At 63.5% G+C, this 11,268-nt stretch overlaps 2 non-coding genes across 2 annotated transcripts; both read right to left on the reverse strand.

Annotated features, from left to right (window-relative positions):
* Positions 1-2,860: 2,860 nt before the first annotated feature.
* On the reverse strand, positions 2,861-2,979 carry LOC131863833 (5S ribosomal RNA). The gene has a single exon (XR_009362727.1). It is a non-coding gene; the product is annotated as a 5S ribosomal RNA (ribosomal RNA).
* Positions 2,980-10,783: 7,804 nt separating this feature from the next.
* Positions 10,784-10,902, reverse strand: LOC131863834 (5S ribosomal RNA). Its single transcript, XR_009362728.1, has one exon. It is a non-coding gene; the product is annotated as a 5S ribosomal RNA (ribosomal RNA).
* Positions 10,903-11,268: the final 366 nt, after the last annotated feature.

Raw genomic sequence — 11,268 nt, forward strand, 5'->3', positions numbered from 1 at the left:
TCGCATTGGCTCTTCCGAGGCCCGGTTGCCACCCTGGCGCGCACGAAGTCGGAAGTAGGGTTAATTGCCCGGGTGCGCACCTTTGCCAGGGTGGGCACCTTACCTGGGCTGCGCACCAGGGCGGGCTCAAGATGGCACGCGCGTTCCGTTTTTTTCACTATCTTTCAAAACGGAAATTTTAAAATCTCCTTTTTTTTTTGCCTTTTCTGGAAATTAGTGAAGGCAGCGCATCAAAGGTGCGCACCTCGCTGCCCACCTTGGTGTGCTCTGAGGTGCGCACCCGGGAGCGCTACGAAGTGTGCTCCAAGGTGCGGCGTGCACGTTGTCGGAGCCCGGTTTGCCCCGGGTGCGCACCTCGCCTGCACCTTGGCCGGGGTGGGCACCTTGGCTGGGTTTGCCCAGGGTGCGCTCCGAAGCGGGGTTACTGGAGCGCCCCCTCTTTTTTTGTCAGAGCGTTTGGTGGGGTTTCTCGCATTGGCTCTTCCCAGGCCCGGTTGTTGGGTGCGCTCCCACCCTGGCGCGCGCGAAGTTGGAAGTTGGGTTAATTGCCCGGGCGCGCACCTTCGCCAGGGTGGGCACCTTGGTGCGCACACCTTGGCTGGGCTGCGCACCAGGGCGGGCTCAAGATGGCACCAGCATTCCCTTTTTCTCACTATCTTTCAAAACGGAAATTTTAAAATCTCGTTTTTTTTTTGCCTTTTATGGAAATTAGTGAAGGCATCGCATCAAAGGTGCGCACCTCGCTGCCCACCTTGGTGTGCTCCGAGGTGCCCACCACGGTGCGCAACGCCGGTGCGAACCCGGGAGCGCCCCGATGTGTGCTCCAAGGTGCGGCGTGCACGAAGTCGGACCCCGGTTTGCCCCGGGTGCGCACCTCGCGTGCACCTTGGTGCGCACACCTTGGCTGGGTTGCGCGGCCTGGTGGGCACCATGGTGCGCACCAAGGAGCGCTCCGAAGTGTGCTCCAAGGTGCGGCGTGCACGAAGTCGGAGCCCGGTTTGCCCCGGGTACGCACCTCGCGTGCACCTTCGCCGGGGTGGGCACCTCGGCTGGGTTGCGCGCCCTGGTGCGCACCAAGGAGCGCTCCGAAGTGTGCTCCAAGGTGCGGCGTGCACGAAGTCGGAGCCCGGTTTGCCCCGGGTGCGCACCTTCGCCGCGGTGCGCACCATGGCGTGCACGAAGTCGGAGCCCGGTTTGCCCCGGGTGCGCACCTCGCGTGCACCTTCGGCGGGGTTGCGCGCCCTGGTGGGCACCATGGTGCGCACCAAGGAGCGCTCCGAAGTGTGCTCCAAGGTGCGGCGTGCACGAAGTCGGAGCCCGGTTTGCCCCGGGTGCGCACCTCGCGTGCACCTTCGGCGGGGTTGCGCGCCCTGGTGGGCACCATGGTGCGCACCAAGGAGCGCTCCGAAGTGTGCTCCAAGGTGCGGCGTGCACGAAGTCGGAGCCCGGTTTGCCCCGGGTGCGCACCTCGCGTGCACCTTCGCCGCGGTGGGCACCATGGCGTGCACGAAGTCGGAGCCCGGTTTGCCCCGGGTGCGCACCTCGCGTGCACCTTCGCCGGGGTGGGCACCTCGGCTGGGTTGCGCGCCCTGGTGCGCACCAAGGAGCGCTCCGAAGTGTGCTCCAAGGTGCGGCGTGCACGAAGTCGGAGCCCGGTTTGCCCCGGGTGCGCACCTCGCGTGCACCTTCGCCAGGGTGGGCACCTCGGTGTGCTCCGAGGTGCGAACCCGAGAGCGCTCCGAGGTGCCCACGAAGTCGAAAGTCGGGTTAATTGCATTGTTTTCCCCGGGTGCGCTCCGAGGTGCGCAACATCGGCGCGCACCAAGGAGGGCTCCGAAGTGTGCTCCAAGGTGCGCACGATGGCGTGCACCTCTGGTGCGCACGATTCGGAGCTCGGTTTGACCGGGGTGCGCACACCTTGGCTGGGTTGCGCACCTTTTGTGCGCTCCAAGGTGCGCACGAAGTCGGAGCTCGGTTTGCCCCGGGTGCGCACCTTCGCCAGGGTGCGCACCTTGATGCGCACGCCTTGGCTGGGCTGCGCACCTTGGTGGGCGCCATGGTGCGCACCTTTCGTGCGCTCCAAGGTGCGCACGAAGTCGGAGCTCGGTTTGCCCCGGGTGCGCACCTTGGTGGGCGCCATGGTGCACTCCGAGGTGCCCAAGATTGGTGCGCACCAAGGAGCGCTCCGAAGTGCGCTCCAAGGTGCGCGCGAAGTCGAAAGTTGGGTTAATTGTCCGGTTTGCCTCGGGTGCGCACCTTGCGTGCACCTTCGCCAGGGTGGGCGCCTTGGTGCGCACACCTTGGCTGGGCTGCGCACACCTTGGCACCCGCGTTTCCTTCATTTTAAATTTTTTTTTTTTACAATCTCTCAAGTGGGAAATTCTATAATCTCAACTTTTTTTGCCTTTTCAGGAAACTTTTGAATGGAGCGCATCATTGGTGCGCTCCGAAGTGTGCTCCAAAGCTCTCTCCAGCTGCGTGCACCTGCCCCGGCCGCGCACCCGGCCCCGCCCAGCTTCGCTCACCTGTCCCGGGCGTCTGGTGCGGAACCTTAGAGTAAGAAACATCACCGTGCACCTTGGCCAACGTGCGCGACTCGACCGAGCGCGCACTGGCCGAGGTGCACACCGATTTCACCTGGGTGCGCGCGCAGCACCTCGGGCGCACCGGGGTGCGCGCACAACGCCCGGGTTGCACCGTGGCCTGTGTGCTCGGGGCGCCTCGGGTGCGCGCTCGGTGTCGCCCCCGCGCGCGCGGTAGTGCGGGCAGCGCACCCCGGCCCGGCCCGGCCCCGACGAGAACGCAAACGGGCAAAAGGTTTATTCAAATAGCATTGCGACGCCCGGCGAAAAACTAAAAAAGGGTGCAACACCGGGACTTCCCGGGAGGTCACCCATCCCAGTACTACTCCGGCCCAAGCGCGCTTAACTGCGGAGTTCTGATGGGATCCGGTGCACTAACGCTGGTATGATCGCACCCGTTATGAGCTTGTCGCAGTGTGTACTTAGCAAACCGCGACCCACGTGCGAATCCACCCCGGCCACCCACCCCCGTCGAGGTGCACACCCTCCCTCGCGAAGTGCGCCCCGTTCGCCAAGTGTGAGCCCTGCCCGGGTGCGCGCACCTTGCTAGGGCGTCGGGTGTGCACCCGGCCCGGCCTACGTGCGTGCACCTGGAGGGGGCGTCGTGTGCGTGCAGTGTCCCGTCTGCAACGCGGTGCCCACACACCACCTCGGGCGCAACGACCTGCGCTCACATGTGGGCCGAGTGCACCTTGGTGCATGTTCGGGGCGCCTCGGGTGCACGCTCGATCTTGCCCCGGTGCACCAAGGCGCTCGGTTTGCCCCGGGTGCGCACTTGGTGCAAGGTGGGCACCCAAAATAGGGATCAAGCACCAAAACACAAGTTTCGGGATGCAAAATGGGACCCAAGGACCACAAATGCGTTCCAAGACCCATGATGGGTCCACGAGAACAAAAATGTGTTCCGAGACTTAATAAACAAATATTGGGTTTTAGGAGAAGAAACATGCTCTGATGCCCAAAACGAGAATCGACCCCGAAAAGGCCACAGGCCAAAAGTGGGATGCGAGACAAAAAAAAATGGGACCCGAGGACCAAAATTGGGTTCCCAGGTCGAAGACAGGGCAACCGGACAAGAAACGACCTCTAAGGCTCGAAATGAGTCCCGGCGACTAAAACTTGACAAGAAGCACCCATCAGGCACCCAACTCGACACCCATGGGATGCCGACCCACCCGGGCTTCCACCTAGCACACCTTGGCACCCACCCACCCTCGCACCCAACCTCGCACCCAACTTAGCACCTTTGAACCCACATTGGCACTCACCCTGACCCTGGCACCTTGGAACCCACATTGGCACTCACCTTGACCCTGGCACCCACCTTTGCACTCACCTTGGGACCCACCCTGGCTCCCACCTCGGCACCCACCCAGACACCCACCTTGGTTCCTTGGCACCCACCTTGGATCCTTGGCACCCACCCCGACACCCACCTTGGCACGCAACTTGGCTACTTGCCACCCATCTTGGCTCCTTGACGCCCACCCCGACAACCACCCCGTGACCTACCCTGGCTAGGGTTGGTGCACACCCACCCTGGTGCCCACCTTGGCACCCACCCTATGACCCACCTTGGCACGCACCTTAGTACCCACCCCGTTACCCACCCTAGGACCCACCCCGTGACCCACCTTGGCCAGGGTGGGTGCCTTGGTGCGCACAACTTGCCTGGGCTGCACACCAGGGCGGGCTCAAGATGGCACCCGCGTTCCGTTTTTTTCACTATCTTTCAAAACGGAAATTTTAAAATCTCATTTTTTTCTTTTTTTTGCCTTTTCTGGAAATTAGTGAAGGCAGCGCATCAAAGGTGCGCAATGCTGGTGCGAACCCGGGAGCGCTCCGATGTGTGCTCCAAGGTGCGGCGTGCACGAAGTCCGAGCCCGGTTTGCCCCGGGTGCGCACCTCGCGTGCACCTTCGCCGGGGTGAGCACCTTGGCTGGGTTGCGCGCCCTGGTGCGTACCAAGGAGCGCTCTGAAGTGTGCTCCAAGGTGCGGCGTGCACGAAGTCGGAGCCCGGTTTGCCCCGGGTGTGCACCTCGGGTGCGCACCTCGCGTGCACCTTCGCTGCGGTGGGCACCTTGGCTGGGTTGCGCGCCTTGGTGGGCACCATGCAGTGCACGAAGTCGGAGCCCGGTTTGCCCCGGGCGCGCACCTCCGCCAGGGTGGGCACCTTGGTGCGCACAACTTGCCTGGGCTGCGCACCAGGAAGGGCTCAAGATGGCACCCGCGTTCCGTTTTTTTCACTATCTTTCAGAACGGAAATTTTAAAATATCGTTTTTTTTTGCCTTTTCTGGAAATTAGTGAAGGCAGCGCATCAAAGGTGCGCAACGCTGGTGCGAACCTGGGAGCGCTCCGATGTGTGCTCCAAGGTGCGGCGTGCACAAAGTCGGAGCCCGGTTTGCCCCGGGTGCGCCCTGGTGGGCACCATGGTGCGCACCAAGGAGCGCTCCGAAGTGTGCTCCAAGGTGCGGCCTGCACGAAGTCGGAGCCCGGTTTGCCCCGGGTGTGCACCTCGGGTGGGCACCTTGGTGCGCATGCCTTGCCTGGGCTGCGCACCAGGGCGGGCTCAAGATGGCACCCGCGTTCCTTTTTTTTCACTATCTTTCAAAACGGAAATTTTAAAATCTCATTTTTTTTTGCCTTTTTCTGGAAATTAGTGAAGGCAGCGCATCAAAGGTGCGCACCTCGCTGCCCACCACGGTGCGCAACGCCGGTGGGCACCCGGGAGTGCTTCGAAGTGTGCTCCAAGGTGTTGCGTGCACGTTGTCGGAGCCCGGTTTGCCCCGGGTGCGCACCTCGCGTGCACCTTCGTCGGGGTGGGCACCTTGGCTTGGTTTGCCCCGGCTGCGCTCCGAAGCGGGGTTATTGGAGCGCCGCCTCTTTTTTTGTCGGAGCGTTTGGTGGGGTTTCTCGCATTGGCTCTTCCGAGGCCCGGTTGCCACCCTGGCGCGCACGAAGTCGGAAGTAGGGTTAATTGCCCGGGTGCGCACCTTTGCCAGGGTGGCACCTTACCTGGGCTGCGCACCAGGGCGGGCTCAAGATGGCACGCGCGTTCCGTTTTTTTCACTATCTTTCAAAACGGAAATTTTAAAATCTCCTTTTTTTTTTGCCTTTTCTGGAAATTAGTGAAGGCAGCGCATCAAAGGTGCGCACCTCGCTGCCCACCTTGGTGTGCTCTGAGGTGCGCACCCGGGAGCGCTACGAAGTGTGCTCCAAGGTGCGGCGTGCACGTTGTCGGAGCCCGGTTTGCCCCGGGTGCGCACCTCGCCTGCACCTTGGCCGGGGTGGGCACCTTGGCTGGGTTTGCCCAGGGTGCGCTCCGAAGCGGGGTTACTGGAGCGCCCCCTCTTTTTTTGTCAGAGAGTTTGGTGGGGTTTCTCGCATTGGCTCTTCCCAGGCCCGGTTGTTGGGTGCGCTCCCACCCTGGCGCGCGCGAAGTTGGAAGTTGGGTTAATTGCCCGGGCGCGCACCTTCGCCAGGGTGGGCACCTTGGTGCGCAAACCTTGGCTGGGCTGCGCACCAGGGCGGGCTCAAGATGGCACCAGCATTCCCTTTTTCTCACTATCTTTCAAAACGGAAATTTTAAAATCTCGTTTTTTTTTTGCCTTTTATGGAAATTAGTGAAGGCATCGCATCAAAGGTGCGCACCTCGCTGCCCACCTTGGTGTGCTCCGAGGTGCCCACCACGGTGCGCAACGCCGGTGCGAACCCGGGAGCGCCCCGATGTGTGCTCCAAGGTGCGGCGTGCACGAAGTCGGACCCCGGTTTGCCCCGGGTGCGCACCTCGCGTGCACCTTGGTGCGCACACCTTGGCTGGGTTGCGCGGCCTGGTGGGCACCATGGTGCGCACCAAGGAGCGCTCCGAAGTGTGCTCCAAGGTGCGGCGTGCACGAAGTCGGAGCCCGGTTTGCCCCGGGTGCGCACCTTCGCCGCGGTGGGCACCATGGCGTGCACGAAGTCGGAGCCCGGTTTGCCCCGGGTGCGCACCTCGCGTGCACCTTCGCCGGGGTGGGCACCTCGGCTGGGTTGCGCGCCCTGGTGCGCACCAAGGAGCGCTCTGAAGTGTGCTCCAAGGTGCGGCGTGCACGAAGTCGGAGCCCGGTTTGCCCCGGGTGTGCACCTCGCGTGCACCTTCGCTGCGGTGGGCACCTTGGCTGGGTTGCGCGCCTTGGTGGGCACCATGCAGTGCACGAAGTCGGAGCCCGGTTTGCCCCGGGCGCGCACCTCCGCCAGGGTGGGCACCTTGGTGCGCACAACTTGCCTGGGCTGCGCACCAGGAAGGGCTCAAGATGGCACCCGCGTTCCGTTTTTTTCACTATCTTTCAGAACGGAAATTTTAAAATATCGTTTTTTTTTGCCTTTTCTGGAAATTAGTGAAGGCAGCGCATCAAAGGTGCGCAACGCTGGTGCGAACCTGGGAGCGCTCCGATGTGTGCTCCAAGGTGCGGCGTGCACGAAGTCGGACCCCGGTTTGCCCCGGGTGCGCACCTCGCGTGCACCTTGGTGCGCACACCTTGGCTGGGTTGCGCGCCCTGGTGGGCACCATGGTGCGCACCAAGGAGCGCTCCGAAGTGTGCTCCAAGGTGCGGCGTGCACGAAGTCGGAGCCCGGTTTGCCCCGGGTGCGCACCTCGCGTGCACCTTCGCCGCGGTGGGCACCATGGCGTGCACGAAGTCGGAGCCCGGTTTGCCCCGGGTGCGCACCTCGCGTGCACCTTCGCCGGGGTGGGCACCTTGGTGTGCAGACCTTGGCTGGGTTGCGCGCCCTGGTGGGCACCATGGTGCGCACCAAGGAGCGCTCCGAAGTGTGCTCCAAGGTGCGGCCTGCACGAAGTCGGAGCCCGGTTTGCCCCGGGTGTGCACCTCGGGTGGGCACCTTGGTGCGCATGCCTTGCCTGGGCTGCGCACCAGGGCAGGCTCAAGATGGCACCCGCGTTCCTTTTTTTTCACTATCTTTCAAAACGGAAATTTTAAAATCTCATTTTTTTTTGCCTTTTTCTGGAAATTAGTGAAGGCAGCGCATCAAAGGTGCGCACCTCGCTGCCCACCACGGTGCGCAACGCCGGTGGGCACCCGGGAGTGCTTCGAAGTGTGCTCCAAGGTGCTGCGTGCACGTTGTCGGAGCCCGGTTTGCCCCGGGTGCGCACCTCGCGTGCACCTTCGTCGGGGTGGGCACCTTGGCTGGGTTTGCCCCGGCTGCGCTCCGAAGCGGGGTTATTGGAGCGCCGCCTCTTTTTTTGTCGGAGCGTTTGGTGGGGTTTCTCGCATTGGCTCTTCCGAGGCCCGGTTGCCACCCTGGCGCGCACGAAGTCGGAAGTAGGGTTAATTGCCCGGGTGCGCACCTTTGCCAGGGTGGGCACCTTACCTGGGCTGCGCACCAGGGCGGGCTCAAGATGGCACGCGCGTTCCGTTTTTTTCACTATCTTTCAAAACGGAAATTTTAAAATCTCCTTTTTTTTTTGCCTTTTCTGGAAATTAGTGAAGGCAGCGCATCAAAGGTGCGCACCTCGCTGCCCACCTTGGTGTGCTCTGAGGTGCGCACCCGGGAGCGCTACGAAGTGTGCTCCAAGGTGCGGCGTGCACGTTGTCGGAGCCCGGTTTGCCCCGGGTGCGCACCTCGCCTGCACCTTGGCCGGGGTGGGCACCTTGGCTGGGTTTGCCCAGGGTGCGCTCCGAAGCGGGGTTACTGGAGCGCCCCCTCTTTTTTTGTCAGAGCGTTTGGTGGGGTTTCTCGCATTGGCTCTTCCCAGGCCCGGTTGTTGGGTGCGCTCCCACCCTGGCGCGCGCGAAGTTGGAAGTTGGGTTAATTGCCCGGGCGCGCACCTTCGCCAGGGTGGGCACCTTGGTGCGCACACCTTGGCTGGGCTGCGCACCAGGGCGGGCTCAAGATGGCACCAGCATTCCCTTTTTCTCACTATCTTTCAAAACGGAAATTTTAAAATCTCGTTTTTTTTTTGCCTTTTATGGAAATTAGTGAAGGCATCGCATCAAAGGTGCGCACCTCGCTGCCCACCTTGGTGTGCTCCGAGGTGCCCACCACGGTGCGCAACGCCGGTGCGAACCCGGGAGCGCCCCGATGTGTGCTCCAAGGTGCGGCGTGCACGAAGTCGGACCCCGGTTTGCCCCGGGTGCGCACCTCGCGTGCACCTTGGTGCGCACACCTTGGCTGGGTTGCGCGGCCTGGTGGGCACCATGGTGCGCACCAAGGAGCGCTCCGAAGTGTGCTCCAAGGTGCGGCGTGCACGAAGTCGGAGCCCGGTTTGCCCCGGGTACGCACCTCGCGTGCACCTTCGCCGGGGTGGGCACCTCGGCTGGGTTGCGCGCCCTGGTGCGCACCAAGGAGCGCTCCGAAGTGTGCTCCAAGGTGCGGCGTGCACGAAGTCGGAGCCCGGTTTGCCCCGGGTGCGCACCTTCGCCGCGGTGCGCACCATGGCGTGCACGAAGTCGGAGCCCGGTTTGCCCCGGGTGCGCACCTCGCGTGCACCTTCGGCGGGGTTGCGCGCCCTGGTGGGCACCATGGTGCGCACCAAGGAGCGCTCCGAAGTGTGCTCCAAGGTGCGGCGTGCACGAAGTCGGAGCCCGGTTTGCCCCGGGTGCGCACCTCGCGTGCACCTTCGGCGGGGTTGCGCGCCCTGGTGGGCACCATGGTGCGCACCAAGGAGCGCTCCGAAGTGTGCTCCAAGGTGCGGCGTGCACGAAGTCGGAGCCCGGTTTGCCCCGGGTGCGCACCTCGCGTGCACCTTCGCCGCGGTGGGCACCATGGCGTGCACGAAGTCGGAGCCCGGTTTGCCCCGGGTGCGCACCTCGCGTGCACCTTCGCCGGGGTGGGCACCTCGGCTGGGTTGCGCGCCCTGGTGCGCACCAAGGAGCGCTCCGAAGTGTGCTCCAAGGTGCGGCGTGCACGAAGTCGGAGCCCGGTTTGCCCCGGGTGCGCACCTCGCGTGCACCTTCGCCAGGGTGGGCACCTCGGTGCGCACACCTTCTCAATGTTTTCTTGCCTTTTCTGGAAATTGGTGAAGGCAGCGCATCAAAGGTGCGCACCTCGGTGTGCTCCGAGGTGCGAACCCGAGAGCGCTCCGAGGTGCCCACGAAGTCGAAAGTCGGGTTAATTGCATTGTTTTCCCCGGGTGCGCTCCGAGGTGCGCAACATCGGCGCGCACCAAGGAGGGCTCCGAAGTGTGCTCCAAGGTGCGCACGATGGCGTGCACCTCTGGTGCGCACGATTCGGAGCTCGGTTTGACCGGGGTGCGCACACCTTGGCTGGGTTGCGCACCTTTTGTGCGCTCCAAGGTGCGCACGAAGTCGGAGCTCGGTTTGCCCCGGGTGCGCACCTTCGCCAGGGTGCGCACCTTGATGCGCACGCCTTGGCTGGGCTGCGCACCTTGGTGGGCGCCATGGTGCGCACCTTTCGTGCGCTCCAAGGTGCGCACGAAGTCGGAGCTCGGTTTGCCCCGGGTGCGCACCTTGGTGGGCGCCATGGTGCACTCCGAGGTGCCCAAGATTGGTGCGCACCAAGGAGCGCTCCGAAGTGCGCTCCAAGGTGCGCGCGAAGTCGAAAGTTGGGTTAATTGTCCGGTTTGCCTCGGGTGCGCACCTTGCGTGCACCTTCGCCAGGGTGGGCGCCTTGGTGCGCACACCTTGGCTGGGCTGCGCACACCTTGGCACCCGCGTTTCCTTCATTTTAAATTTTTTTTTTTTACAATCTCTCAAGTGGGAAATTCTATAATCTCAACTTTTTTTGCCTTTTCAGGAAACTTTTGAATGGAGCGCATCATTGGTGCGCTCCGAAGTGTGCTCCAAAGCTCTCTCCAGCTGCGTGCACCTGCCCCGGCCGCGCACCCGGCCCCGCCCAGCTTCGCTCACCTGTCCCGGGCGTCTGGTGCGGAACCTTAGAGTAAGAAACATCACCGTGCACCTTGGCCAACGTGCGCGACTCGACCGAGCGCGCACTGGCCGAGGTGCACACTGATTTCACCTGGGTGCGCGCGCAGCACCTCGGGCGCACCGGGGTGCGCGCACAACGCCCGGGTTGCACCGTGGCCTGTGTGCTCGGGGCGCCTCGGGTGCGCGCTCGGTGTCGCCCCCGCGCGCGCGGTAGTGCGGGCAGCGCACCCCGGCCCGGCCCGGCCCCGACGAGAACGCAAACGGGCAAAAGGTTTATTCAAATAGCATTGCGACGCCCGGCGAAAAACTAAAAAAGGGTGCAACACCGGGACTTCCCGGGAGGTCACCCATCCCAGTACTACTCCGGCCCAAGCGCGCTTAACTGCGGAGTTCTGATGGGATCCGGTGCACTAACGCTGGTATGATCGCACCCGTTATGAGCTTGTCGCAGTGTGTACTTAGCAAACCGCGACCCACGTGCGAATCCACCCCGGCCACCCACCCCCGTCGAGGTGCACACCCTCCCTCGCGAAGTGCGCCCCGTTCGCCAAGTGTGAGCCCTGCCCGGGTGCGCGCACCTTGCTAGGGCGTCGGGTGTGCACCCGGCCCGGCCTACGTGCGTGCACCTGGAGGGGGCGTCGTGTGCGTGCAGTGTCCCGTCTGCAACGCGGTGCCCACACACCACCTCGGGCGCAACGACCTGCGCTCACATGTGGGCCGAGTGCACCTTGGTGCATGTTCGGGGCGCCTCGGGTGCACGCTCGATCTTGCCCCGGTGCACCAAGGCGCTCGGTTTGCC

This window comes from Cryptomeria japonica, unplaced genomic scaffold (assembly GCF_030272615.1).
Source record: "Cryptomeria japonica unplaced genomic scaffold, Sugi_1.0 HiC_scaffold_69, whole genome shotgun sequence".
NCBI lineage: Eukaryota > Viridiplantae > Streptophyta > Pinopsida > Cupressales > Cupressaceae > Cryptomeria > Cryptomeria japonica.